Here is a 27,023-nt window from a genome sequence, read left to right on the forward strand (position 1 = left end):
TGGGTGAAGGGACGCTCTTCATTAGCAGCAATTATCCACTTCTTCTTGTAGACAGGCAGTTTTTGCATCTTTTGCCATGACTGTGGCTCTGGTTCAGGAAATGTTCTGACCATATAAGAAAGGTGTCTAGCTGGGATACCTTTGTTTCGCCTTTCTGATCTCTTGACTGGAGCATGACATGGTTCTTCTGTGTCTTCCTTGGTGGCTTCAGATCTTATCCACACTTCAGTGTTTTTCTTTTTGGCATTTGGGTTTGGTGATCGAGATTCTTGTTCTTGCTTCTTAGGCTGAATAACTGGAGTTACCTCATGGAATTTGATCAATACAGAGTTTTCATCAGTCACATGCAAGTGATTGGCTGGCTTTGTGTGGCGTCACAGGGGCTATAAAAGGGTGTGAACGCCGACCGCCATCTTACTTCTGCTCTTAGCATTAGGGAGAGGTTGCTGCTGCTGATTCAGAATAAGGGAGAGCGTTAGGCAGGGAAGAAGAACCAAAAAAACTTCTTCTGCTGTTAGGGATTTCCACTTACAACACAACACTTTGTGTGCAGTGACAGGGGAGGCTATATTTTTGTGCATCAGTTCTGTTGGTTACTAGGCTGCCTTATAGGGCTCCCTGATAGCTGCATTGCTGTTTGCACACTGCTGTGCAAACTGCTTTTTTAAAAGCAAAAATACTTTTCTTCCTCTTTTCTGCACAGTTACCAAGCATTCATTTTTCCACCCTTTTGTGTGTGCAGCAGTCCTGCTTATTAGGCTGCCTGCGTCCATACTTGGACTGAGAGCATCATTGTCAGTGTCCTCAAATCTCTAGTGAGATCCAAATTCTCACCAATACTATATACACCCTCCACCTTGTCATACACCATCCAATTTCAGCCTGTGTACTGAGGCAGAATCAGACCCTGATGAAACTCAGGTGCCCCTTCCCGCATACTATACCACCTTACACGGTGACACAGAGGAAGGTGCACATGAAATTGAAGAGGAGGTGATGGATGACCCAGTTGTTGACCCAGATTGGCATCCATTGGGGGAAGAGGGTGCCGCTGCCAATAGCTCAGAAAAGGAGGAGGAGGATCCGCAGCAGGCAACGACATCGCAACAGCTGTTATCTGGCATGACCATAGCAGTCCAAAAACTTGTTACAAAAACCAAAAGAGTTGCAGGACAGCTTGGCCAGACGGTGAAATTAGCACAGCGTGCAATGTCTCAAAATGCTTCCATAGTAGGAAGAGTGCAGTGTGGCACTTTTTTAACAAAATCCTAATGATCAGGCAAAAGTTATCTGTAAGAAGTGCGCAAAGACCATTAGCCGAGGGAAAAATCTGAGAAATTTGAATACAAGTTGCATGCTTAGACATTTACCCACCATGCACTTGCAAGCGTGGACGGACTACCAAACCTCACATACCACATGTGCACTTGCTCCGAATGAAGGTAGTCAGCAATGCTACATCGCTTCCCCCACTGTAAGCCCACCAGTTAGCACACCACCAGCAGCAAATGTCGAGGTGTCGTTGCAAGGGCAAAGCAGTCATGGAATCACAATGTTATTGCTACGAAAGACAATCTAGGCCATCAACAACACCACCAACACCATCACCAACCCTCTCTCAGTCCGCCATGTCCACCGCTAGTTCCACCATATGCAGCTCTCAAGTCCAGCTCACTCTACCAGAGACTCTGAGTAGGACAAGAAAGTACTCATCCTCTCATCCGCGTACACTGGCTTTGAACGCCCACATTGCCAAACTAATCTCGTTAGAGATGATGCCGTACTGGTTGGTTGAAAGCAAAGCTTTCCGCGAGCTCATGGCCTACGCAGTACCACGCTATGACCTACCCAGTCGGCACTTCTTTTCGCGAAAAGCCATCCCAGCCCTCCACGTGCATGTAAAAGGCCGCATTGTCCATGCAGTCAAGCAATCAGTGAGTGGAAAGGTGCACCTCACAACAGATGCATGGTCCAGTAGGCATGGCCAGGGCCGTTACATGTCCATCACTGCGCACTGGGTTAATGTGGTGGATGCAGGGTCCACAGGGGACAGCGGCGGTGGGACAGTGCTGCCTAGCACACGGTAAAGGAAACAGTCGGCTGTAGGCATTCAACCCTCCTCCTCCTCCAGAAGCGAAAGCTCGTCCACAGAGCGCAGTCGCATGAGCACTCCATCCTCAGCTGCCAGTGTTGCACACGAGGTGTCCCACTATCGAACAGCTAGTGGTAAGAGTCAGCAGGCTGTGTTGAAGATGATGTGCTTGGGCGACAACAGACACACCGCGGAGGTACTGGCTGACTACTTGCAGCGGCAAACTGAGTCATGGCTGGGCAGTCTACATCTTGAGCCAGGCAAGGTAGTTAGTGATGCAAAAACAAATTAGAACAGACTCCTTTATGTAGACATATTACTGATTCTCAGAGTCAAATACACTAGAACCAAACAGGACCAAATCTCACAATGCAACAGCCCCCCGAGGAAGCCAACGCGAAACGCGCGTTGGGGCTGCGTGTCCTGGGATTCTGGGAAGAGTGACTATGGGTAAGAGTGGCACTATTAATACTCGTGACTTTTTCCTGTAATTTATTTGGATACTGTTTACTGCTAGTGGCTTGTTTCAAGCCATTAGGTTAATCTACATAAAATCCCCAGCATTGGTCTATTTATGACCTGGATGTGTAATTACTAGTCTGATATAGTACTATATTTTTTGGTCACATACAATAAGTGTTTTTCTTGCACTTTTTTGATGGTTATTATGACTGATTTATAGCACTTGACACTCTCCCACCTCTTTATATATATCTTTAGTACCAGACCTGATGTGACATACTCTTTTGCTTACCCTTTCCCACGTATTATGTATTTAATCATGTTTATGATATTGTATTATATTTTCTAATAAAGTATTGTACTTTTATATATATATGGGATTTACACCTTGTCTTTTTTGGTATCAAGGTAGTTAGTGATAGTGGCCTGAATTTTGTGGCCGCCATAGCCCTTTCAAAACTCAGACATATACCTTGCCTGGCTCACACCTTGAACCTGGTGGTGCAGTGCTTCCTCAATAATTATCCGGAGTTAACACCCCTGCTCCATAAGGTGCGAAGACTGTGCTCGCACATCCGCCGGACGCCCGTACACTCCAGTCGTATGCAGAAGCTGCAGCGATTGCTCCACCTTCCCAAGCACCGCCTAATTATCGATGTTACAACAAGGTGGAACTCCACCCTGCACATGGTTCAGAGGCTGTGCGAACAGAGGCAGACTGCAATTCATTTGTGGGCGGATACACGGGCAAGCAGTTTGCAGGCAGAAATGGAGTTGTCTGGTGTGCAGTGGTCGAAGCTGAAAGACCTCTGTAAAGTCCTTCAGTGTTTTGAGGAATACACAAGGCTAGTAAGAGCAGACAAAGCCATCATAAGCATGAGCATCCCACTTATGCATCTGCTCATGCAAACTTTGACGCACATTAAGGAGCAGGTATCTGCAGCCGAGGAGGAAGAGGAGGAGGGAAGCCTTGATGACAGTCAGCCATTGTCTGCTCAGGGAAGTCTCGTGGATGAGATGGAGGAAGAAGAGGAAGAGGAGGAGGATGATGGGGATGATTATTTTGGGGAGGAGGATGCTTCTCAGGGGGCAAGAAAAAATGTTGGCGTGGCAAGGTCAGGTACAGGGTTTGTGCGTGACTGGAGGCATGTGGATTTGCCAGAAAGTGCTCCTCCACCCAGCACTCGCAGTGCATCATTGACACCTGGAACATTGGCCCACATGTCTGATTATGCCTTGCAGATCCTAAAAAGGGACCCCTGCATTGCCAAAATGATGAACGATGACAACTACTGGTTGGCCAGCATCCTGGATCCACTCTATAAAGGCATATTCCAAAACATCATGCCGCAGGAGAACCTAGAGCTAATATTGGCTAACAAACAAGCAACTCTGGTAAACCGTTTGTTTGAGGCATTCCCAGCACACAGCGGCGGTGATGTTTTTTCAACGAGCCGTAGGGGGCAACATGGAAGAGGTGTTCGTGGTGCACACAGCCGAAGTGGTGTTGGACACAGGGGTTTCATGACCATGTTGTGGACTGATTTTTCAAGTACCGCTCACACGACTGGTAATACTGCATCAATCGAAAGTGACAGGAGACAGCAGTTGTCAACTATGGTAACAAACTACTTCTCGTCCCATATCGATGTTCTCCCTCACAGGTCATTCCCCTTTGACTATTGGGCCAGTAAATTTGACACCTGGCCTGAATTGGCACAATATGCCTTACAGGAACTTGCTTGCCCTGCTGCTAGTGTGTTAGCTGAACGAGTCTTCAGTGCTGCTGGATCAATCCTGACAGAAAAAAGGACCCCTCTGTCGACTCAAAATGTTGATGATCTAACCTTCATTAAAATGAACCATGCATGGGTTTCAAAGGATTTTGTCCCACCCTCCCCTGCTGACATGTAGGTTGCAAGAAAAATGGCTTGCTTTTGTCCTCCTCTTCTACGGACTTCTCCAATTACTCCATTTGCAGCTGCTGAATGTCCAACATCAACATATGCCATTTTTTCCTCCTCCCTATCTGGGCTGCCCCCCCCACAGGGCCGAGGTCACCACCTGGCGCATGCATCCGTGCGAATGCCGTTGCCCTGGACAGGTGGGTTGGCACACTCTTTGGCAACGGCACTGGCACAAGGTCCCTCATAGTAGAATCAAGTGTCTCTGACGGTGGGGGTGCACACCCGCCGTCAGACACACTGCCGTACTATGAGGGGCCCTGTGCCAGTACCGCCACCCATGAGAGGGCCCCCCCTGCTTGCTCGGGGCACCAGCACTTGCAAAGTTGAAATACTTACAGTACATCTCCCTGCTCCACCGCAATGACGTCTTCCGCGTGTCGTGACAGTAGCATTCTGGTCAGAGAGCGCGATGACATCACGTCTGTACGCCCTCTGCCTAAACAGTCCAAGTGCAGAGAGATGGAAGATGGGGACGACGAAGAGTCCAGACTAGTACAGGGATTCCCTAGCGAGGAGACTTATTTAATTGTTTTAAAGGTTGGGAGCAATTTTTGGGGAGCACTATACTCTGGAGAATGATATATGGGGCCCACCATACACTGCAGCATTCCAAAGGTGGACATCAGACACTGGAGCAGCATTTACAGGGCCCATTATTCACTGGAGCATTAGAAATGGGGCCAATTTTATATGGAGCATTATTTGGGCCCATAAGACACTGGAGCTTCATCCATGGGGACCAACATATCCTGTAGCATTATGTGGAGCTCATCATATACTGTATGGAACATTATATGGGACCAATGATTCTGTATGGAGAAATATATGGGCCTCATTACTCTGTATAGCGCACTATGCGGTCGCCATAATACTGTATGAAGTAATATACTGTCCGTTTTTGGAGCTATTGGAGAATTTAAAATGGATATCAGTCATAAGATGTAAGAAGTGAAGTATTTTTCATTGTACTATACCGCTATTTCTCTGCCGTATCAGAGGATCATGAATTGTGGCATGTGTTAAAAGACCCCAGTGACACTCTTTGGCCCAGGGCCCACGAAAATCTGGAGCCAGCCCTACCCACCTACAACTTTAGCCAAGTAACCCCCAGTTTTCAATGCCTAACTATAATTATAAAGTAAATTAAGGTTAACAAGCTTGAGTAATAAGAATTTATGTTTTTGGCATTAAAATGGGCACTGTAGGTGTGTTTCCTGCCCTACATTCCCTGCCGACCTTGGTTCCCCATTGACTTGCATTGGGTTTCGTGTTTCAGTCGGCCTTCGACTTTTCACGATAATCGGCCGATTTCGTTCGACCCGACTTTTGAGAAAGTCGGGTTTCATGAAACCCAACTCGACCCGAAAAAAGGCAAAGTCGCTCATCTCTAGTCACTACATCTCTGCTGATTGTTACTGTGTTGGTTTCTGGGTGCAGGATTCTGTATCCCTTTTGAGTTTCGCTATAGCCCACCAGGACTCCTTGCTTTGCATGTGATTCCCACTTGGAACATTTTTCTTTGAGAACATACACAAACGTTTTGCTTCCAAATATCCTTAGGTGCTTCAGGTTAGGCTTCTCACAGTTCCATAGCTCATATGGAGTTTTATTTGTGGCTTTACCTGGCACTCTGTTTTGAAGATAGCAAGCTGTCATGATGGCTTCTCCCCAATACGTTGTAGGTAGATTTGCATCAAACAACATACTTCTTCCACTTTCACAGAGTACAGTTCTTTCTCTCTGCAATGCCATTTTGTTCTGGGTTGTATGGAATGGTAGTCTGGAACACGATTCCCTCCTTTTTCAAAATGGTTTTCACCTTACCACTTGTATATTTGGTTCTATTATCTACACGCAGGGCTTTTGGCATTCTTCCAAATTTGTTAAACACTACAGCCAGTTATTCATCAAGTTTCTGTGGAACTTCATCTTTATTGTGAAGCAGGTAGGTGACTGTAAATCTGGAGTAATCGTCAATAAATGTGAGAAAATATCTCTTCTTGCTAGGAGTTTTAATACTCATTGGACCACATACTGTACATCTGTATGTGTCAGATCCAGAGGCTGTGCAGATCTAGTGGTGCTTATTTTAGGAAAGGATTTTCTGGAAATTTTCCCTTTAAGACAGCTAGTGAACTTCATTATTTGACTGCACTGGTTGATTTTAATACCATTTGCAAGTTGAGCTAGCTTCCTTGCTGTTTCTGGGTCTCTGTGCCCAAGACGTCTGTGCCATACATGGAGACAGTTCTAATGTAGATCTTGTCTAGCACTGTACTCTCTTTCTTTGCATTTTAGCTGATAAAGTTCACCTTGGATTTTTCCTTCTGCAAGAGTGTGACCCTTCTTTGAGATGATGCAGCTGTTATCTTTAAAAGTAACTACATTCCCCTTTTGAATGAGCTTCTTTGCGGACATAAAATTGCTTTCAAGGCTGGGAACATAGAGAACATCCTTTATTGGGATCTTTCTGTTTTGTGCTGAGGAAACTGGACAGTGGAGGTAGCAATTTCCTACTCCTTCTGAAGTCAAATAGTGACCATTAGCTAAGTTGACCTTTTCTGACGTGCTTTCATTAAGGTCAGTGAAGAAATCCTTGTTATTTGTCATATGACTGCTTGCATCAGAATCTATACGCCATATATGCTTTGCAGATGGGCCTATTGTTGTGAGTTCATTTTTTCCTTCACCATTGAGGTCTGATGAACTCCCTCCTCTAGTGAAGGAAGGTAGTGAGACTGATTACCAAACACCTGGGCAGCTAGATGATGACTGGGTGGCTGGAATTGAGGACTGGATATAAGGCTGCTGACGCCCTTCTTCCTGGCTGGTGATTTTCCTGCTGGATTCTTGGAGACCAGTCTGATTCCTGCATCTCAAAGCTAAGTTTTTCTGCTCTGCTTTGTACTCTTCAGGTTTGTTTTTGTTTTGCCTTGTTTTTTGGGAGTTCTGCCATCCCCGGCCGGGGGTGAGCTGAATTCCATTTTTGTCTCTGACCTGTTGTTCTTTTGCTCTGTCTTCAGAATATACCTGAGTGCTGATATAGTCTTTTGAAGCCTAGCGACTTCAGGGCCTGTTTTTCCTATCAGTCGGTTGGCTCATTTTGATAGGGTTTTTGCGGATGGCAGACAGCAGCTTTCCTATCCTGTCCTATGTAGTTAGCTTGGGCCCCATCATTTGCTCAACCTATCTTTCTATCTGTGTTAGTGTTTTCATCTTGCTTCACCATCATTATATGTTGGGGGCTACCTATTGCTTTGGGGTATGCTCTGGGGCAGTTTAGTTTTTCCCTTTTCTGTCTTTAGGCTATGTAGTTCTCCGGCTGTGATCGAGGGGTCTAGGGCACCGTAGGAACCCCCCACGGCTACTGCTAGTTGTTGTGGATAGGTTCAGGGGTCTGCAGTCCGATAGCTGTCAACCTCTCTGGTTTTTCTGGACTTAGCTGGTATTTTGTTTTTTCCTCCTTTGGTGACTCATCATAACAGAATCACCAGCCATACCGCAGATCCTAGGGTACTCAATAGCAGGAGAGAATTGTAAAAAAAAAAAAAAGTGTCAGAATTTTTTTTTTTGTGTTCATATTTTTTCCTCTATATCTCTGAGGCCGTAGGGGGAATTTTTCTCTCAATGGAGATGAAGCAATTGTCTGATCGTGTGGAGCAGCTCACTGCTGAAGTGCGGGGAATTTCCGCCTATCTTGCTCATTCACATGCTGCTGAACCAAAGATTCCTACTCCTGATGTGTTTTTTGGGGATCGGTCTAAATTCTTGAATTTCAAGAATAATTGTAAATTATTTTTTGCCTTGAAGCCTAACTCGTCAGGGAACTCCGCGCAGCAGGTTAAAATTGTCATCTCTTTGCTGCGCGGCGATCCCCAGGATTGGGCGTTTTCTTTGAAACCTGATGATCCTATTCTGAATAATGTGAACGCATTTTTTCAAGCCTTGGGGTTGTTGTATGATGAACCTAATGCTATTGATCAGGCTGAAAAGACCCTGTTGGCATTAAGCCAGGGTCGGGATTCGGCAGAGTTGTACTGTCACAAATTCCAAAAGTGGGCGGTCCTTACTACCTGGAATGATGGTGCCTTGGCAGCCCTCTTTCGGAAGGGTTTGTCAGAAACTGTAAAAGATATTATGGTGGGATTTCCTGTTCCCTCTGGTCTTGACGATTCTATGTCATTAGCCATTCAGGTGGATCGGCGTTTACGCGAACGCAAGACTACACGAGAGATGTTGCCACCTGTTGAACAAATGTCTGAACCTATGCAATGTGATAGAGTTTTGTCTAGGGCACAACGTCAGGAGTTCAGAAGGCTTAATAAGCTGTGTTTTTTTTTGTGGAGATGCCTCGCATATTATTTCTGTCTGCCCTAAACAAGAGAAACGTTGTGCACACACGCTTTCTGTGGGTGGTGTTCAACCTAAGTTTCTTCTGGCAATTACTCTGATCTGCTCCCTGTCCACATTTTCCGCCAAGGCTTTTGTGGATTCAGGAGCAGCTCTGAACCTGATGGACTTGGATTTTGCTAAACGTTGTGGATTTCCTATGACACCTCTACGGACGCCTATCCCTTTGAGGGGTATTGATGTTACTCCTTTGGCGAAGAATAAACCTCAGTTTTGGACCCAGGTGGTAATGCTGGTCGCCCCAGACCATCAAGAAAATTGCAGATTTTTGGTGTTGCATAATTTGCATGATACCATTGTTCTGGGGTTTCCCTGGTTGCAAATCCATAATCCAGTTCTGGATTGGAAATCTTTGTCTGTGGTGAGTTGGGGTTGTCGGTGTGCCCTTAGTGATGCTCCTGTTTTCTCCACCTCTCCCCAGTCACATGATGTTCCTGACTATTTGGCTGACTTTTATGATGTATTTAGTGAGAATGAGTCTGCGTCTTTGCCTCCTCATAGGAGTTATGACTGTGCAATTGAGCTGAACCCGGGGTGTAAATTCCCCAAGGGTCGGCTTTTCAATTTATCTGTACCCGAGCACGAGGCTATGCGATCCTATATTAAGGAGGCATTGGAGAAGGGTCATATTAGACCATCCTCTTCACCCTTAGGTGCTGTTTTTTTTTTTGTGGCTAAAAAGAATGGTTCATTAAGGCCTTGTATTGACTATCGTGCTCTCAACAAAATTACTGTTAAATATCAGTATCTGTTACCCCTGATTTCTGATCTATTCTCCAGAGTTAAAGGTGCTTGCTGGTTTACCAAGCTTGACCTCAGGGGGGCGTATAATCTTATTCGCATTAAGCATGGGGATGAATGGAAGACGGCGTTTAATACTCCGGAGGGACATTTTGAGTACCTGGTGATGCCTTTTGGGCTCACTAATGCCCCTTCTGTCTTCCAATGCTTCATGAACGATATATTCTGAGACTTTGTGGATAAATTTTTGATTATCTATCTGGATGATATTTTGATCTTCTCCAAGAATTGGGACTCTCATGTGGAACATGTTCGGACTGTGTTCCGGATTTTGAGGGAGAATTCCCTGTATGTCAAGGGATCTAAATGCCTTTTTGGGGTACAGAGGATTTCATTTTTGGGATTTATTTTGTCTCCATCAACTATTGAAATGGACCCGGCCAAGGTACAGGCCATTTATGATTGGGTTCAGCCCATTTCTTTGAAGGCCCTCCAGAAGTTTTTGGGTTTTGCTAATTTTTATCGGAAATTTATAGCTAATTTTTCTGGTATTGCCAAGCCATTGACGGATTTGACTAGGAAGGGTGCTAATGTGCTGAATTGGTCTCCGGAGGCTGTTTTTTCCTTTCAGGAGCTGAAGCGAATATTCACTTCTGCTCCGGTTTTGCGGCAACCTGATGTCTCACTCCCGTTTCAGGTGGAGGTGGACGCTTCTGAGATTGGTGCAGGAGCGGTGTTGTCCCAAAAAGATCCTGTGACATCTAAAATGAATCCTTGTGCTTTCTTTTCCCGAAAGTTCTCCCCATCTGAACGTAACTATGATGTGGGGAATCGGGAACTGTTGGCCATGAAATGGGCATTTGAGGAGTGGAGACATTGGTTGGAGGGAGCCAAACACCAAGTCGTGGTCCTTACTGACCACAAGAATTTGATTTACCTGCAGTCGGCCAAGCGCTTGAATCCTAGACAGGCTAGGTGGGCCTTGTTTTTCACACGTTTTGATTTTGTGGTCTCTTTTCTTCCGGGCACTAAGAATGTCAAGGCAGATGCCCTCTCTAGGAGTTTCCTTGCTGATTCTCCTGTTGTGACTAAGCCTGCTACCATCTTAGGTGAGGGGGTAGTTCTTTCTGCCATCTCTCCCGATTTGAGACGTGCTCTGGAAGAGTTTCAGGAGGACAAACCCTGAGCGTTGTCCTAGTGGAAAGTTGTATGTTCCTGACCAGTGGAGGAAGAGAGTGATGTCTGAAGTTCATTGCTCTGCATTGGCTGGTCATCCAGGTATTTTTGGTACTAGAGATCTGGTGAGTCGGTCTTTTTGGTGGCCCGCCTTGTCTCGTGATGTCAGGAATTTTGTGCAGTCCTGTGGGACTTGCTCCCGGTCTAAACCTTGTTCTCGCTCTAGTGGCTTGTTGATGCCTTTGCCGGTGCCCAGGAGGCCATGGACCCATATTTCAATGGATTTTATCTCTGATATGCCTGTCTCTCAGAGAATGACTGTCATTTGGGTGATTTGTAATAGATTCTCTAAGATGGTCCATCTTGTACCACTCCCTAAGTTGCCATCTTCCTCTGAGTTGGTGCCCTTGTTTTTGCAACAGGTGGTTCGCTTGCACGGGATTCCTGAGAACATTGTATCTGACAGAGGAGTTCAGTTTTTGTCTAGATTTTGGAGGACTTTCTGTTCCAAGCTGGGAATTCAGTTGTCCTTCTCCTCTGCATTTCACCCTCAGACCAATGGGCAGACGGAGAGAACAAACCAGACTTTGGAGTCGTATTTGAGATGTTTTATTTCTGCCGATCAGGATGATTGGGTTTCATTTTTGCCCTTGGCCGAATTTGCTTTAAATAATTGAGCTAGTTCTGCCACTTTGATGTCACCTTTTTTTTGTAACTTTGGTTTTCACCCTCAATTTTCTTCAGGGCAGGTGGAGCCTTCTGCCTGCCCAGGTGTTGACACTGTGGTGGAGAGAATGCACCAGATCTGGGACCAAGTAGTGGATAAGTTGTCTCTCTCCCAGGAAAAGGCCCAGCGGTTTTCCAACCGGCGTAGGACCGTTGGTCCCCAGTTTAAGGTGGGTGATATGGTTTGGTTGTCATCAAAAAATATCGCTATGAAGGTGGTTTCTCCTAAGTTTAAGCCTAGATTTATTGGACCTTACAAGATTTTGGAGATTATTAATCCGGTCTCTTTTCGGTTGGCTCTTCCTGTCACATTTAAAATACATAATGTGTTTCATAAGTCCTTGTTGAAGAGGTTTGTTGAACCAGTAGTTCCTGTGGTGGCACCTCCTGACCCTGTATTGGTTGCAGGTAACATGGAATATGAGGTAGAGAAGATACTGGATTCCCGTCTGGCTAGACGGAGACTCCAGTATTTGGTTAAGTGGAAGGGTTATGGTCAGGAGGATAATTCCTGGGTCTCTGCCTCTGATATTCATGCCGAAAGATTGGTGCGTGCCTTTCATCGGGCTCACCCGGATCGCCCTGGTGGCATGGATGAGGGTTCGGTGACCCCTCCTTAAGGGGGAGGTACTGTTGTGAGTTCATTTTTCCCTTCACCATTGAGGTCTGATGAACTCCCTCCTCTAGTGAAGGAAGGTAGTGAGACTGATTACCAAACACCTGGGCAGCTAGATGATGACTGGGTGGCTGGAATTGAGGACTGGATATAAGGCTGCCGACGCCCTTCTTCCTGGCTGGTGATTTTCCTGCTGGATTCTTGGAGACCAGTCTGATTCCTGCATCTCAAAGCTAAGTTTTTCTGCTCTGCTTTGTACTCTTCAGTTTTGTTTTTGTTTTGCCTTGTTTTTTGAGAGTTCTGCCATCCCCGGCCGGGGGTGAGCTGAATTCCATTTTTGTCTCTGATCTGTTGTTCTTTTGCTCTGTCTTCAGAATATACCTGAGTGCTGATATAGTCTTTTGAAGCCTAGCGACTTCAGGGCCTGTTTTTCCTGTCAGTCGGTTGGCTCATTTTGATAGGGTTTTTGCGGATGGCAGACAGCAGCTTTCCTATCCTGTCCTATGTAGTTAGCTTGAGCCCCATCATTTGCTCAACCTATCTTTCTATCTGTGTTAGTGTTTTCATCTTGCTTCACCGTCATTATATGTTGGGGGCTGCCTATTGCTTTGGGGTCTGCTCTGGGGCAGTTTAGTTTTTCCCCTTTCTGTCTTTAGGCTATGTAGTTCTCCGGCTGTGATCGAGGGGTCTAGGGCACCGTAGGAACCCCCCATGGCTACTGCTAGTTGTTGTGGATAGGTTCAGGGGTCTGCAATCCGATAGCTGCCAACCTCTCTGGTTTTTCTGGACTTAGCTGGTATTTTGTTTTTCCTCCTTCGGTGACTCATCATAACAGCCTATACTGGCAATAAATGCAGTTTCAACTTATGCAGAATCTTCCTTTACAGCTGTTTTAACCCTTTGATGACTATTCTGCTTTTTAAGCCGACTCATTCTGGCTTTCCAAATTCTGCAGCCTGCTTTAAGGTGGCCAGGCTTTTTACAGACAAAACATTCACGAGTTTCTCTTAGATTTCTCTTATATTTAGGGAAACCTGTGTCTTTAATGCTGTTTCCTCTCTGGATTTTTTAATGCTGCTTGCATGCTGCATTTTTCTCTTGAATTCATCCACAAGTTTGCCTTTAACATACTCTAGTGTCAGCTCATCATCAGGACGTGCATCTAGTGCAGTCACGAGTGTGTCACAACTCTACGGAAGACCACTTAATAGAAGTGCAACATCATGAAAATCTTTAATTTCTTCTCCAATACCCCTGAGACACTCCACAATCTCTAGGGTGTTCCTTATATAGTACTGCATATTCTGCTTTGATACAGCTTTCTCATGAGATAAAGCTTATTGCTGAGATTTGAGCTTTCATGCACTTTCTTTAACTCATCCCACAGCCCCTTTGCAGTTGCACAATTGCATATATGCACAATCATCTACCGGGAGATCCTGCATTGTGCTTTCTGATCCTTCTCTAGTCAATCATCGGGTAAAGGATGAGGCACTTGTTCCTGAGTATATTTCCATGTACATTCTCTTATGAGTAGCATCTTCCCCTTGAATTTCCAGGACCGGTAGTTCTGGTTAGTGAGGCTTGGCACTGAGAACTTGACAGGATTGTTGCTAGTGGACATCTCTGTTGCTGTGTGGTGCTTTTGCTTTGGGTTTCTGTTGCTGTTTTACTCTGGGTTCTGTGTCACTCTGGGTCCATAACCTGTTGGCAGCGGATTATTCAGGATACTCTCCAAGCGTGTAACAACAGAGCTTCTTTATTCAGGAACAATCAGGAACAATATATGATAAGCTTAATAGATCAGGAATAAATCATTTGTGTGCCTCTAACTGTGCAGCATCTGCAGCAGGCTGCTTCATCTTCCATACACAGACACAGGAAATGCAGTCACATGCTCTCCCTGTGTGAGCCTCTGGGAGCTTTTTTGTTCTAACTTTATGAACAGCATACAAATCTGGAAGCTAAACACTCAGACAGGAATTGAGTTGTTGCACCAAACATATTCCAGCAGACCCACACTATTAGCAGAAAAGATTTAGATTCAGAAAAGTGACCTTGTGTCTGGACCACACTATTAGCAGAAATTATTTAGATTCTGAAATGTGGACTCCTGGCTGCACCACACTATTAACACAAACACTTTAGATTCTGAAATGTGGACTCCTGCCTGTGTAAGCAGATTGCGGGGTGCAGTGACACAGAGGAGGCAGAGTAAGGGTTAACAAATTTAACAATTTAATTAACAGGGTAGATAAACTCCTCACAGGGAGATAAATGGTTAGATGGTGAAAAGCAGGTGCAAAATAATAACAATGCAATTATCACACTTATCGTGTCCTTTATGTTCCTCCACCGCAGATGCTCCTGTCGGGGTTGTAGCACTGGCAACGGCCGGGGAGATGTCCACAGATGGGGTCCCTAAAATGATTATCTGCTTTCTGGTGGCAACGGGCGGTCTCTGGTTTTACCCGTTGAGCCCCTAGTCCATGAGTTTGTGCAGCCAAAGCAAAAAGGTCCACAGCAATCCTGTGGTTAAACGTCAGGCTGGTTTGTAACAGATGAAAAAGAGGGCTGCAAGCTACTGTCCTTTACCCAGCCCTCAATTCTCTGCATGTGCGCGGTACTCACGGAGACTGGGCACATGGCACTCTTTACTCTCGCTGTCCCCCTAGTGGTACCGGGAGTTGTCAACTGCAGTCTGTCGCACCGCCGGTGCTCAGGGTGCAGAGCGCGCTGCTCACCCTGCTGTACTCTGCCTGACGGCGGGAAACTCTGCCTTACTTTGCGTGCTTCTCCCTTGGCTTCTGCTTCACCTAGGCCACCTCCTTCTGGATCATGGGACCTGTACGGTCCCCTATTTGGTCTTCATCCTTACACCTGCACCACAGTTTTAGCACAAACAATTTAGATTCTGAAATGTGGATTCCTGGCTACTCCACAGTATTAGCACAAACAATTTAGTCTCTGAAATGTGGACTCCTGCCTGCACCACAATATTAGCACAAATGATTTAAATTCTGAGCAGGATAAAGCCCCCGTCACACATAGCAATGCACCAGCGATCCCGACAACAATAGGACCTTGTCAGGATCGCTGGTGCATCGCTACATGATCACTGGTGAGCTGCCAAACAGGCAGCTTCACCAGTGATCAGCACCAGCGAGGACGCTGGTAACTAAGGTAAATATTGGGTTACTAAGCGGTGCGTGTCACTTAGTTACCCGATGTGTATCTTAGAAACCTGCATGCTCGAAGCTCCCGGCGTGAGCACGCAGGTTTCTAAGGTACAAATCGGGTAACTAAGTGACGCGCACCACTTAGTAACCCGATATTTACCTTAGACACCAGCTCCCAGCATCTGCTTAGAGCGCTGGGAGCGTCGCTGATTATTGGCTCCCGCTGCCACATGCATTGATGCACGCTGGCCAGCGGGAGGCCAACGATCAAAAAATGGCCCAGGACGATAGTGCACAATCAGCGATACCCGGCGGGGGCGGTCGCTGATCCCCGTCACACACAGCGATCTCGCTGGTGAGATTGCTGTGGCGTCACAAAATCAGCGATCTCACTAGCGAGATTGCTGTGTGTGATGGGGCCTTTAGCCTCTCTGTTCTGTTACACGCGTTTCGAAGTCTAAAAATGACTTCTTCCTCAGGAAATACCACATACTTAACATGATGAGGAAGAAGTCATTTTTAGACTTCGAAACACGTTGAATAAAACCACCATTCCTTTTCATCAATATGTCCGGATTTCTATTTGTTCAGCAGCGTGGATGATATCCACAAAATTCCTTTGTATGATTCCTGAATGGCTACTTGCCAGAATCTCCACACATTAAGTTAATTAAAAAAATACAGTCCGACGCTACTTTGACCTCTCCCCATCCCCTTCCCTCATTAAACAAGTCTCCGCCACTCATCATATAGCACCACTTTCCTAGCCAAAGTTCCAACAAAAGCATTAGTAGAAACTCAATCATTTACCAAGCTTTTGTCGAATTTTGCCAATTTTTTAGAAAAAATGGTCTAGAATCTGAACACAAATCCAAATGCGCAACGTTGGTGCCGAATTTTAGATTGGCAAACATTTTCCAAACAAGTTCACTCATCTCTACTCCTTGGCTGTTATCAATAAAGGAAGCACTGGAATGTTGCGACTAAGTAGGCTTGCCTGTAGCTGTTTCAGGGCATTTAGCTATTGGTCTTTTGTTAAGTTTTAAGTGCTTCCTTTTACTGCTATTTCTATGAAAAATCAATTAAAGATGTGACTGACCTTCACCCATCAATTGTGTGTTTTCTAGTTATTTTTAGATGGGATGTTAAGGAAAAAGGGGGGATTATCCGGGAGTGTTTGCACGGGTCGCTGCAGTCTGAGAAAGTTAGTTCTATGCTGTCTTTGAGGAAGGCTGCACTAACAAGTGCATGAGGAGAACTTGTGGTACTTACAGGAGCGGACATACCATTGGTGCAGCTTGTGCGACCACACAGATGCCCCAGACGTAAAGGGGTCCACAATCACTTTCTAAGCAGTACTACAAGGGGCCTCTATACCGTTCTTGCACAATGACCTCTTCTGTCTGTGTTCGCCAGTGGGTACTTAAATACAGTATATGGATTAAAGTGTTGGTACTTTGACACAAATCTTATTCACTGAATTCAGTTTTTTTTCAATTCAGTTCCATGGCCACAAGAGTGTAAGGCTAGTTTCACACTAGCGTTTTGGAGCGCAGCGACGGCCTGCGCACGGCCGCCGCTAAGCCCCGCCCCCTGCCGCGCCCCCGCCGGTAGCTCCGCCCACCGGCGCATGACGCTGCATGCGCCCCCTATCTTTATCACAGGGGGGCGCAGGCCGTGCGCAGTATGCATTTGGCAGCGCATGCGCCTTTTTGATGGTGCGCCGACGCAACCAAACTGCAGCAGGTTGCGTTTGGCGCAGGTCGGCGCACCGTCAAAAGGATGCATGCGCCGCCAAACGCAGACTGTGCGCAGACTGCGCACGGCCTGCGCCGTCTGTGATGAAGATAGGGGACGCAGGGCGCATGCAGCGTCATGCGCCGGTGGGCGGAGCTACCAGCGGGGCGCGGCAGGGGGCGGGGCTTAGTGGCGGCCGTGCGCAGGCCGTCGCTGCGCTCCAAAACGCTAGTGTGAAACTAGCCTAACTTTAGAGTCCAAACCTCCTCTGACATTAACATCAACACAAAAACTGTACACTAGGGGCTAAATGGCATGGGTTCCCATGGCCAATCAGCTGAATGAAAGTCTTACATTTCTAAGCACAATACCAAGTGTTTAACCCCTTAACCCCCGGAGGTATTTTTTTGTGTTTTTTGCTTTTTGCTCCCCTTCTTCCCAGAGCCATAACTTTTTTTTATTTTTTCATCAATATGGCCATGTGAGGACTTGTTTTTTGCAGGACGAGTTGTACTTTTGAACGACATCAGTGATTTTACTATATCATGTACTAGAAAATGGGGAAAAAAATCCACCTGCGGTGAAATTGCAAAAAAGTGCAATCCCACAGTTGTTTTTTGCTTTCTTTTTTTTTTTTTTTTTACCATGTTCACTAAATGCTAAAACTGACCTGTCATTATAATTCTCCAGGTCATTGCAAGTTCACAGGCACCAAACATGTCTAGGTTCTTTTTTATCTAAGGCTGGTTTCACATTAGCGTTGAAACAACGCTGTGCACTGCGTCGGTAAACCCCGCCCCGATCCGGCTCCCTGCCCGCCCCATCCGGGATCACCACCTACTATCGCATTAGCATGCATGCGATCGGCGCACCCTATCTTTAACATAGGGTGCGCAGATCATGCGCTGCCAGTGTGAAAGTAGCGTGCTGCGCACTTTTGATGGTGCGCCGTGCGTGCCGAAATGCAACATGCTTCTCTGGCAGTCTTATGGGCCGGGTTTAGTGAATGTTAGGAAAACATTAGGTGCCTGGCTACATTGTGCTCACTGTAAAGTTTGGTGGAGGAGGGATAATGTTATAGAGCTGTTTTTCAGTGGTTGGTCTCTTAGTTCCAGTGTAGTAAACTAAGGTCCATTGAGCAAGTTCTATATAGCCATGATTGGGTTATTTTGGTATGGAAGAACTTGACTGCCAGCACACAGACCTGACCTCATCCAAATCAAACACTTTTGGGATGAAATAGAACTTTCTAGCACAGCCCTCTCGAATGATATCAGTGTCTGACCTCACAAATGTTCTTTTGGTTGAATGGACATTAATTCCCTCAGTCACCTTCAACATCTTTCACAAAGACTTCCCAAAGAGAGGAACATGGTTTATCTACAAATGGGGAGCCAACTCTATATTAATGTCTCCTATGGTTTTGGACTAGGAAAACCTCCTGTAGTTGTAATGTGTAGGTGTCCCAATACATTGGTCCCCATAATGTATTAGTAAGTAGGACAAGATCATGTTGCCAACACATTTGTGTTGAGGACATTCAATACAAAGCAGTGATTCCTGCGTCACTCTTACATGTGAAGGTCTCAGCTGTTATTAGCGTATCCACAATGAACGTCTAAAATATGAATCACACTGCTTTCTTACGAGATATACACAGTGTATGTATCCCACTTGCATCATTAGTAAAGTAATAAATTAGCCAATAAGGTAATAGGCCTGTCCTCACGACTGCAGAGACTGCGCAATTAACAGATTATCATATTTATTTTCTTTTACGGTTTTCTTGCTGTGCATTTTAGAAGGATTTAATGGATTCTTCATATATAAAAGAAGACATGCTTGATGTATTATCATGAAGGTCAGGATTTAAATGAGGAAAATATTGAGATAGCCCTCATGACATCAAGATCCTGCATGACTCACTCATTCTATGCTTTATGACAGAGGATAAAAATTGTTAGTGTCACAATCTTTTTTGTTCATACTTTTTCAAGATGACTAAACTTTTGCACGATTCATGCTTTCTTGCTTCGTAGAATAAGTAGGCACTGTGTTGTTAACTTTCAAAAATCACAATATCAATTGACACCTTCAATTCTATGTATCTAGTAGAAAATATTCTTCTTGGTAAGACTGATAATAGTTAATAAGTATATGTAATAATTATGCAAAAAAAATTGAGAACTAAGGGGGTTCCATGTATTATAATTGATGGATCAGGGGTACCTGTTGCAAGTAACCTGTGCCCATATATACCCTTGTAAATTAGTAATGAAGCGCAGCTGCGCTACATACTAGGCTAGTGTGGGGAGCGATGTAATAGACATGGCCCTGGAAAGTGTGTAGCCAATGGTAGCGGCACATGAGTCATGGTGGGTGCTTTCCCAATGATATCGGCACATAAAACAGCCACTCAATACGGCGCCTGGCCCCCTGCACACACGCCAACTGGTACAGAGCAGGACGTGCGTCATCACTAAAGAGTGAGTTGCCACCGTAACCAATAAGCAAAAAAAATGGCGCCTGAGTCACAGAGCAGCAGAACTCTTCACCTACTGCGCATGCGTCAAGCGTGATGAAGTCAAATGCACATAGTCTAGTCAGAACAGGCTGCCATAGCAGCCGATAAAACAAAATAGCTGCGCATGCGTCCTAGTCACATCAGAAGGGGCAATAGCAGAGCAATGTTATATGGCGGCAAATAAGATAGCCTGTAGTGGCGGCTCATACGATGAAACAGTAGCCCAAAAAGAAGGTGTAACGAGACTTTTAACTGCACATAGACGGATATCAGATGTTAAATCACCTCACACAGTGAGCCAATTAGAAAAATACCAGCGCTAGCGCTTTGATTCGCTACCTGACACAATGGCCTGATAATGCTGTGTTATAAGACAGCAAATAAACACAGCTGCAATGTGACAGCGCATATGGTAGAAAAGTTGCCAAAATGGAAATGCACAGTAATTAGGTTTAAAAAGATAATAAACCAATTTAGACATCCACAGCGCTCGAACGTTAGCCTATTGCATAACATAATAACCAGGCTATGATATGTTTCATGAATGTAGGAATACCGATCAATATACAAAAAGGAAAAAAAAACAAAAACACATGCTCTTGCGCTGGTGAACGAGACAGTTATAGTACAATAATAAGGTGCAAGATGTACAAAATACGCACCTATAAATATTAACTTGAAAGTGAAGGAACCACTGCACTGCAAAACACACTGTAAACTCAATGAGAAGAAATGAAAACAGCATGCACAGGACCGTATTTTTCGACTATAAGACGCACCGGACCATAAGACGCACCCCAATTTTCAGTAGGAAAATAGGGCAAAAAAAAATAATGTGTCAAATGGGGGTCCGTCTTACAGTCTGAATTCAGCTTACCTGGGAAGAGATCCGGCACAGGTGGAGAAGTGGTCACAGGGGTCATTCAGTGGTCCAGGCTCGTGCGGTGGCGGCTCTGTGCTGGGGCAGGTTGGTTGTGCTGGGGCAGCTGCGCTGGGGTAGGGGCAGCTGTGCTGGGGCTGGGGCAGCTGTGCTGGGGCAGCAGTGCTGGGGCAGCAGTGCTGGGGCAGCTGTGCTGAGGCAGGGGCAGCTGTGCTGGGGCAGGTGGGCTCTGCGGTGGTGGCAGCTGTGCTGAGGCAGGGGCAGCTGTGCTGGGGCAGGGGCAGCAGGGCTGGGGCAGGTGGGCTCTGCAGTGGTGGCAGCGCGCGGCGCTCTGCGGTGCGGTGGTGGCAGCGGGCTGTGCTCCGCTGCAGGGGCCGCGGCTCCGCCGGCATTTCTTCGCATCCCAGAGGCCCCCGCAGTTCCCTTGCTGGCCGCCGCCATGTTGCGGTGGTCTCCGGGAGCATGGACGCCGGAAAGATGGCCGCCGGTCCGGGGACGGCACATGCGCAGCTTCAGATCTCGTCCCGAGATCTCGGGGGACGAGATTCAAATCTCGGCAACGAGATCTCGTCCCCCGCCCGCTGCCACCGGCCACCAGGTTAGACCGTGTATTGCGACCATAAGACGCACCCCCCACTTTCCCCCAAAATTTTTGGGGAAAAAAGTGCATCTTATGGTCGGAAAAATACGGTATATGTAAAGATGATCAATACCCAAAGACCTTATGGATAATGGTAATCATACAGAAAACGTCAAAAACCTAATGAGACCCTGCTACGGATCACAGTATATTGGAGAAAGGTAAAAAAAAATGCCGTATACAAGTGTAAAGCGACTCTACATCCAAAGTGACGAGCCAGATGTCTGGCATCTTGTATACAGCATTATCTGGGGTTGCAGGCTGTCTCCTTTTCCAGGACCAGAATTCATCAGGTGACAGAAAACATGACTCGTTTCTGTTGGAATTGCTATTTTTTATACTGGATAAAAATCACTTCATTTTTGATCATGTCCATTATAGACAAGTCACGGGCACCGCGATGGGCGCACATTGTGCGCCTGCGTACGCAAATCTTTTTTTGGGGTGGTGGGAGGTCACCAGGGTGTTCTGTATTGAGATGTTCTCCATGCATGTTATCCAATGGTACCGTTACATTGATGACATTTTGTTTCTCTGGACAGGCACTCTTGAAGACTGCCAACACTTTGTTGAGATACTTAATGACAACCCCTGGAACATTCGGTTAACATCATATTTTTCACAGTCGGAAGTTGAATGTCTGGATCTCAAACTACGTCCTAGTGGCTCCAACATCACTTCTACAGCTACTAACAGCTTGTTACACTTTTCAAGTTTTCACCCACAGCATCTCAGGAATGGGATCCCTAAGGGACAGTTTTTGTAAAAAGGAACTGCAGCATGCAAGAAGATTTTCTGGCTCAAGCACAGCATCTGACCTGTCGGTTCAGGAACAGGGGTTACCCAAATAAGGCAATTTCAAGCACCTTTATCACAGCTAAAAATGTGGACAGGGGATGCCTTCTACAGCCCCGGGTCATGCCCCCCCCAAGCACTGGTGGTCATTACCACTTACAACAATCAATGGTGTGATGTTCATGAGATCCTAGCCAAACACTGGGGAATTCTCCTCAGTGAGCCTAGATTGAAACCTCATATCGCTATACAGCCTAGTTTGATAGCAAGAAGAGCTAGGAATCTCAAAGATTGTTTAAGCCACAGCCACTTTAAGCGACCAGTCACTAGGTTGAATACAGGCATAAGACTTACCGGTACATTTCCTTGTGGGAACTGCAATATTTGCCCGTTCACTATTGGTGGCAGTGTTCTTACCTTACCTTTTTTTCCATTTCAGATTGGGACAAAAACCTATTTTAATTGCAAATCCCGCAATTTGGTCTATGCCCTCATTTACCCATGTCCAAAAATATACGTTGGACAAACAATTCAAGAGCTGAGGAGGAGGATGCAGCAGCATTTTTTAAATATTACAACGGCTAAAAAAGATGTGGAGAAAGGCAAGACGCTTACATCTGTGGCCTCACACTACTTGTCTGAACATAATTCCCAATGGAATGGAACCAAGGTTATGGGACTGAAATCTGTCCAACCTGACATCAGGGGTGGAGACATTACCTTGGAACTTCTCAGACGAGAATCCAAGTGGATTTTTAATCTCAATTGCTTGGTTCCCTCGGGTCTAAATGAAGACCTACTGTTTACGGGGTTCTATAAACAAATGTGATGTCACCGGCTATGCCCCCATTCTGGACTCTACTTCCCTGTTTGGGGCTTTCTGCTTTGGATACCTTGTATTGTCATAAGATGGGATTCACATACTGTACTCAGTATGGGTTTTTGTCTCTGGCGGTACATATAATCAGCTTACCATCCTTTCTTCTTTTTATGCTCAGATGTAACAACAATTTTATTATTGTATTGTCATAAGATGGGATTCACATATTGTACCAGTTATATTTTTTTTTTCTCTGGCGGTATATATAAACAGCATACCATCCTCTCTTTTTATGTTCAGAGGTAACAACAATTTTGTCTTTATGACTCACGTTCAATTATCCCATACTTGACCTTTGATTGGTTATCCCTTTGTGAACTTCACTTCTCTGTACCACTATCATTCCATCATGATATATAGTTACCAGCCTTGGCCTCGTCACATTTATTATTACATTTCAGAGGGTTGTATGGTTGTCCATTGCACTGAAGGGCCAGTCTTCTTATTGGTCTTTACTCTTCCTAGACCTTTTCAAGGTATTTTGTCCCCTTGTCCCCTGTCTGGGAATTTTGAAGAATAAAATCTTTCCCAGTGTTGGACCGTTCCTTCACCATTGGGTGCAGGTGGGAGCCTCGCTATTCTGGGTGGGCATTGATACCCACGTTGTTCTGCTCTGCCCTTAAGCTCTGCACTATCTATAATATAACAGGCTAAGCGTCACTCTGTCCGAAGCCTTTATAGACTGCGCAAGCGCGACGCGCCTGCGCAGTCTGGCTCCAGACAGAATGAGGCAGCGCAGTGAGGAGTGTGTATGGCGTCGGAGATGGCGGTACACATACACACTGCATACCGCTATGTCCGGCGCCATACTGACATACTTACCTGACCGGGAGGAGCATTGCCGCGGTGCTTCTCTTCAGCTGGAGACCGGGGCGGGAGTGCAGTCGGAATCGCGCATGCGCATAGCGCGATCCGGCGCTATTTTACTGAAGACACACTTGCAGTGTGTCTTCAGCAATATGGCACCGGACAGCGCTATGGGAATGCGCGTACTCCGGCACCAGACTCCTCCCCTGGCCTCCAGCAGAACGTGGTGACAGCGCTGGAGCACAGGAAAGAAGGGTGAGTATAAATGTTTTTTTTCGTATGCGTGTAGTTTGAGTAGGAGTGAGGGGACCATGCATACCAGGATAGGGGAGGTGAGAGGACCATACTTACCAGGATAGGGGAGGTGAGAGGACCATGCATATCTGGATTGGGGGATGAGGGGTACCATGCATACCAGGATTGGGGTGTGAGGGGAGCATGCATACCAGGATAGGGGGTGAGGGGACCATGCATACCAGGAAAGGGGGGTGAGAGTACCATGCATACCACGAAAGGGGAGTGATAGGACCATGCATACCAGGATAGGGGGGTGAGGGGACCATGCATACCAGGATTGGGGGATGAGGGGTACCATGCATACCAGGATTTGGGGATGAGGGGTACCATGCATACCAGGATTGGGGGATGAGGGGTACCATGCATACCAGGATTGGGGGTCATACATACCAGGATAGGGATGAGGGAGTACCATGCATACCAGGATTGGGGGATGAAGGGTCCCATGCATACCAGCATTGGGGGATGAAGGGTCCCATGCATACCAGGATAGAGGTTGAGGGGACCATGCATACCAGGATAGGGGGTGAGGGGGCCATGCATACCAGGATAGGGATGAGGGAGTACCATGCATACCAGGATTGGGGGGAGAGAGGACCATGCATACCAGGATTGGGGGATGAGAGGACTATGCATACCAGGATAGGGGGTGAGGGGGCCATGCATACCAGGATTGGGGGTGAGGGGACCATGTATACCAGGCTAGGGATGAGGGAGTACCATGCATACCAGGATTGAGGGGTGAGGGGACCATGCATACCAGGATGAAGAATGGGGTGCCATGCATACCAGGATTGGGGGGGTGAGGGTACCATGCATACCAGGATAGGAATGAGGGGTGCCATGTGTACCAAGATAGGAGGGTGGCAGCACATACCAGGATGGGAGACCATATACCAATTAAAATGCTCACACCCGGGCGTAGAACGGGTTCATAGCTAGTCCACTACATGTTGGCTTGTTTACTTAAATGGTATATATTTGTGTTTTTTTTTTTATTACCTTTCTCCTATATACTGTGATCCGTAGCAGGGTCTCATTAGGTTTTTTACGTTTTCTATATGATTACCTTTATCCATAAGGTCTTTGGGTATGGATCATCTTTACATATACTGTGCACTATGTTTTCCTTTCTTCTCATTGAGTTTTCAGTGTGTTTTGCAGTGCAGTGGTTCCTTCACATTCAAGTTAATATTTATAGGTGCGTATTTTGTACATCTTGCACCTTATTATTGTACTATAACTGTCTCGTTCACCAGCGCAAGAGCATGTGTTTTTGTTTCTTTTTCCTTTTTGCATACTGTTCGCCGGTATTCCTACATTCATGAAACATATTATAGCCTGGTTATTATGTTATGCAATGGGCTAACGTTCGAGCGCCGTGGAGGTCTAAATTGGCATATTATCTTTTTAGACCTAATTACTGTGCAATTCCATTTTGGCAACTTTTCTACCATATGCGCTGTCACATTGCAGCTGTGTTTATTTGCTGTCTTATAACACAGCATTATCAGGCCATTGTGTCAGGTAGCGAATCAGAGCGCCATCTCTGGTATTATTCTAATTGTAACATTGTAATTGTGCTAACGTAACATCTGATATCCGTCAATGCGCAGTTAAAGGTCTCGTTACACCTACTTTTTGGGCAACTGTTTCATCGTATGAGCCACCACTACAGGCTATCTTATTTGCTGCCATATAACATTGCTCTGCTATTGCCCCTTCTGATGTGACTAGGACGCATGTGCAGCTATTTTGTTTTATCGGCTGCTATGGCAGCCAGTTCTGACTAGACTATGTGTGTGGCGCCCCTGAGGGTCCAGTTGCCACAGAGGTACTGCACCTCCTCCTGAAGTGTGGTACCCCACCATCCAGGTAAGTTTGGAGGCTGCTGACCACACTCCAACACCTGCACCCATCATCACAAAGTAGTGTAGCAAAGTCACATTGCGGCTCCCTGCTTGGAGTGTAGCATAGCACCTTTGGTGGCTCCCTGCTTGGAACACGAAACGTGCTGGGAGGCGGGTGGAGTTAGAATACATAAAAGAGTGGGAAAGGTTAGGAGTTCAGTCAGTCAGTCAGTCAGTGAGTCAGGGAGTCAGGGAGTGGAGAGTCGAATGTGGAGGACAGGAGATCCCTGGGAAAGGGATGGAAGGAGGAAGTGCTGCAGCAGATCACAGTGACCTGGGTCTGCTGGCACGGGAAAGGAAAGAAAGAGAAACAGACATTGAAGAGAAACCTGATCTTCCATAAGAAGGAAAGACTAGTACGGAACATAGGAGAAAAAGGGAACAGAGGACGTGGGTTAGGAGAGAACCCTGCCTAGAAGTTCTAAGCGCAAGGCCGGAGCCCGGTCCCCGAGGTTGTATGGATACTAAGGGTCCTACAGCAGACACCGGAGGAGTAGTGGGCTGTAAATGCACTACTCCCATCTAAGACTTGAGGGCACAACAGCAACCTTGATAGTGAGCCGGGATTTAGGAGTAAGGAGTCCCCGAAGCAGGCTACAGCTGTCTGCCGTACAAGTATAGTTCTTGGGAACATCTGTCAGGAGGAGCTCCAGTGTAACTCAGTACTGGGAGTACTTCACTCAAAGGCGCTATAGAGGAGACATTCAGAAAGGCACATGTTGGCAGAGTGTTGGAAGGGAGCATTCCATCTTGCTTGGAGGTTGACTGGGCCCCTTACCCGGAGAACACAGCATGGAGGCAGGCACCTGTACATACTACAGAGTGTGAGTAAAGTGTTATGAGTTCATTTTCCCCTTCACCATTGAGGTCTGATGAACTCCCTCTTCTGGTGAAGGACGGTAGTGAGGCTGATTACCAAGCACCTGAGCTGGGAGAGGATGACTGGGCGACGGGGATCTCTGACTGGATATAAGGCAGCTGACGCCCTTCCTCCTCGCTGGTGATTTCTCTGTGGAATTCTAGGAGACCAGTCTGATTCCTGCTCCTCAAAAGCTAAGTTTTCTGCTTTGCCTTTTTGCATTTGTGTTTTGGTTTTAGTTTGCCTTGCTTTTCTGGATTCTGCCATTCCCTGCTGGGGTGAGCTGAATTCCTTTTTTGTCGGTTGCTCTGTCTTCAGAAAATAC

This window comes from Dendrobates tinctorius, unplaced genomic scaffold (assembly GCF_039654945.1).
Source record: "Dendrobates tinctorius isolate UK_male_01 unplaced genomic scaffold, ASM3965494v1 ptg000048l, whole genome shotgun sequence".
NCBI lineage: Eukaryota > Metazoa > Chordata > Amphibia > Anura > Dendrobatidae > Dendrobates > Dendrobates tinctorius.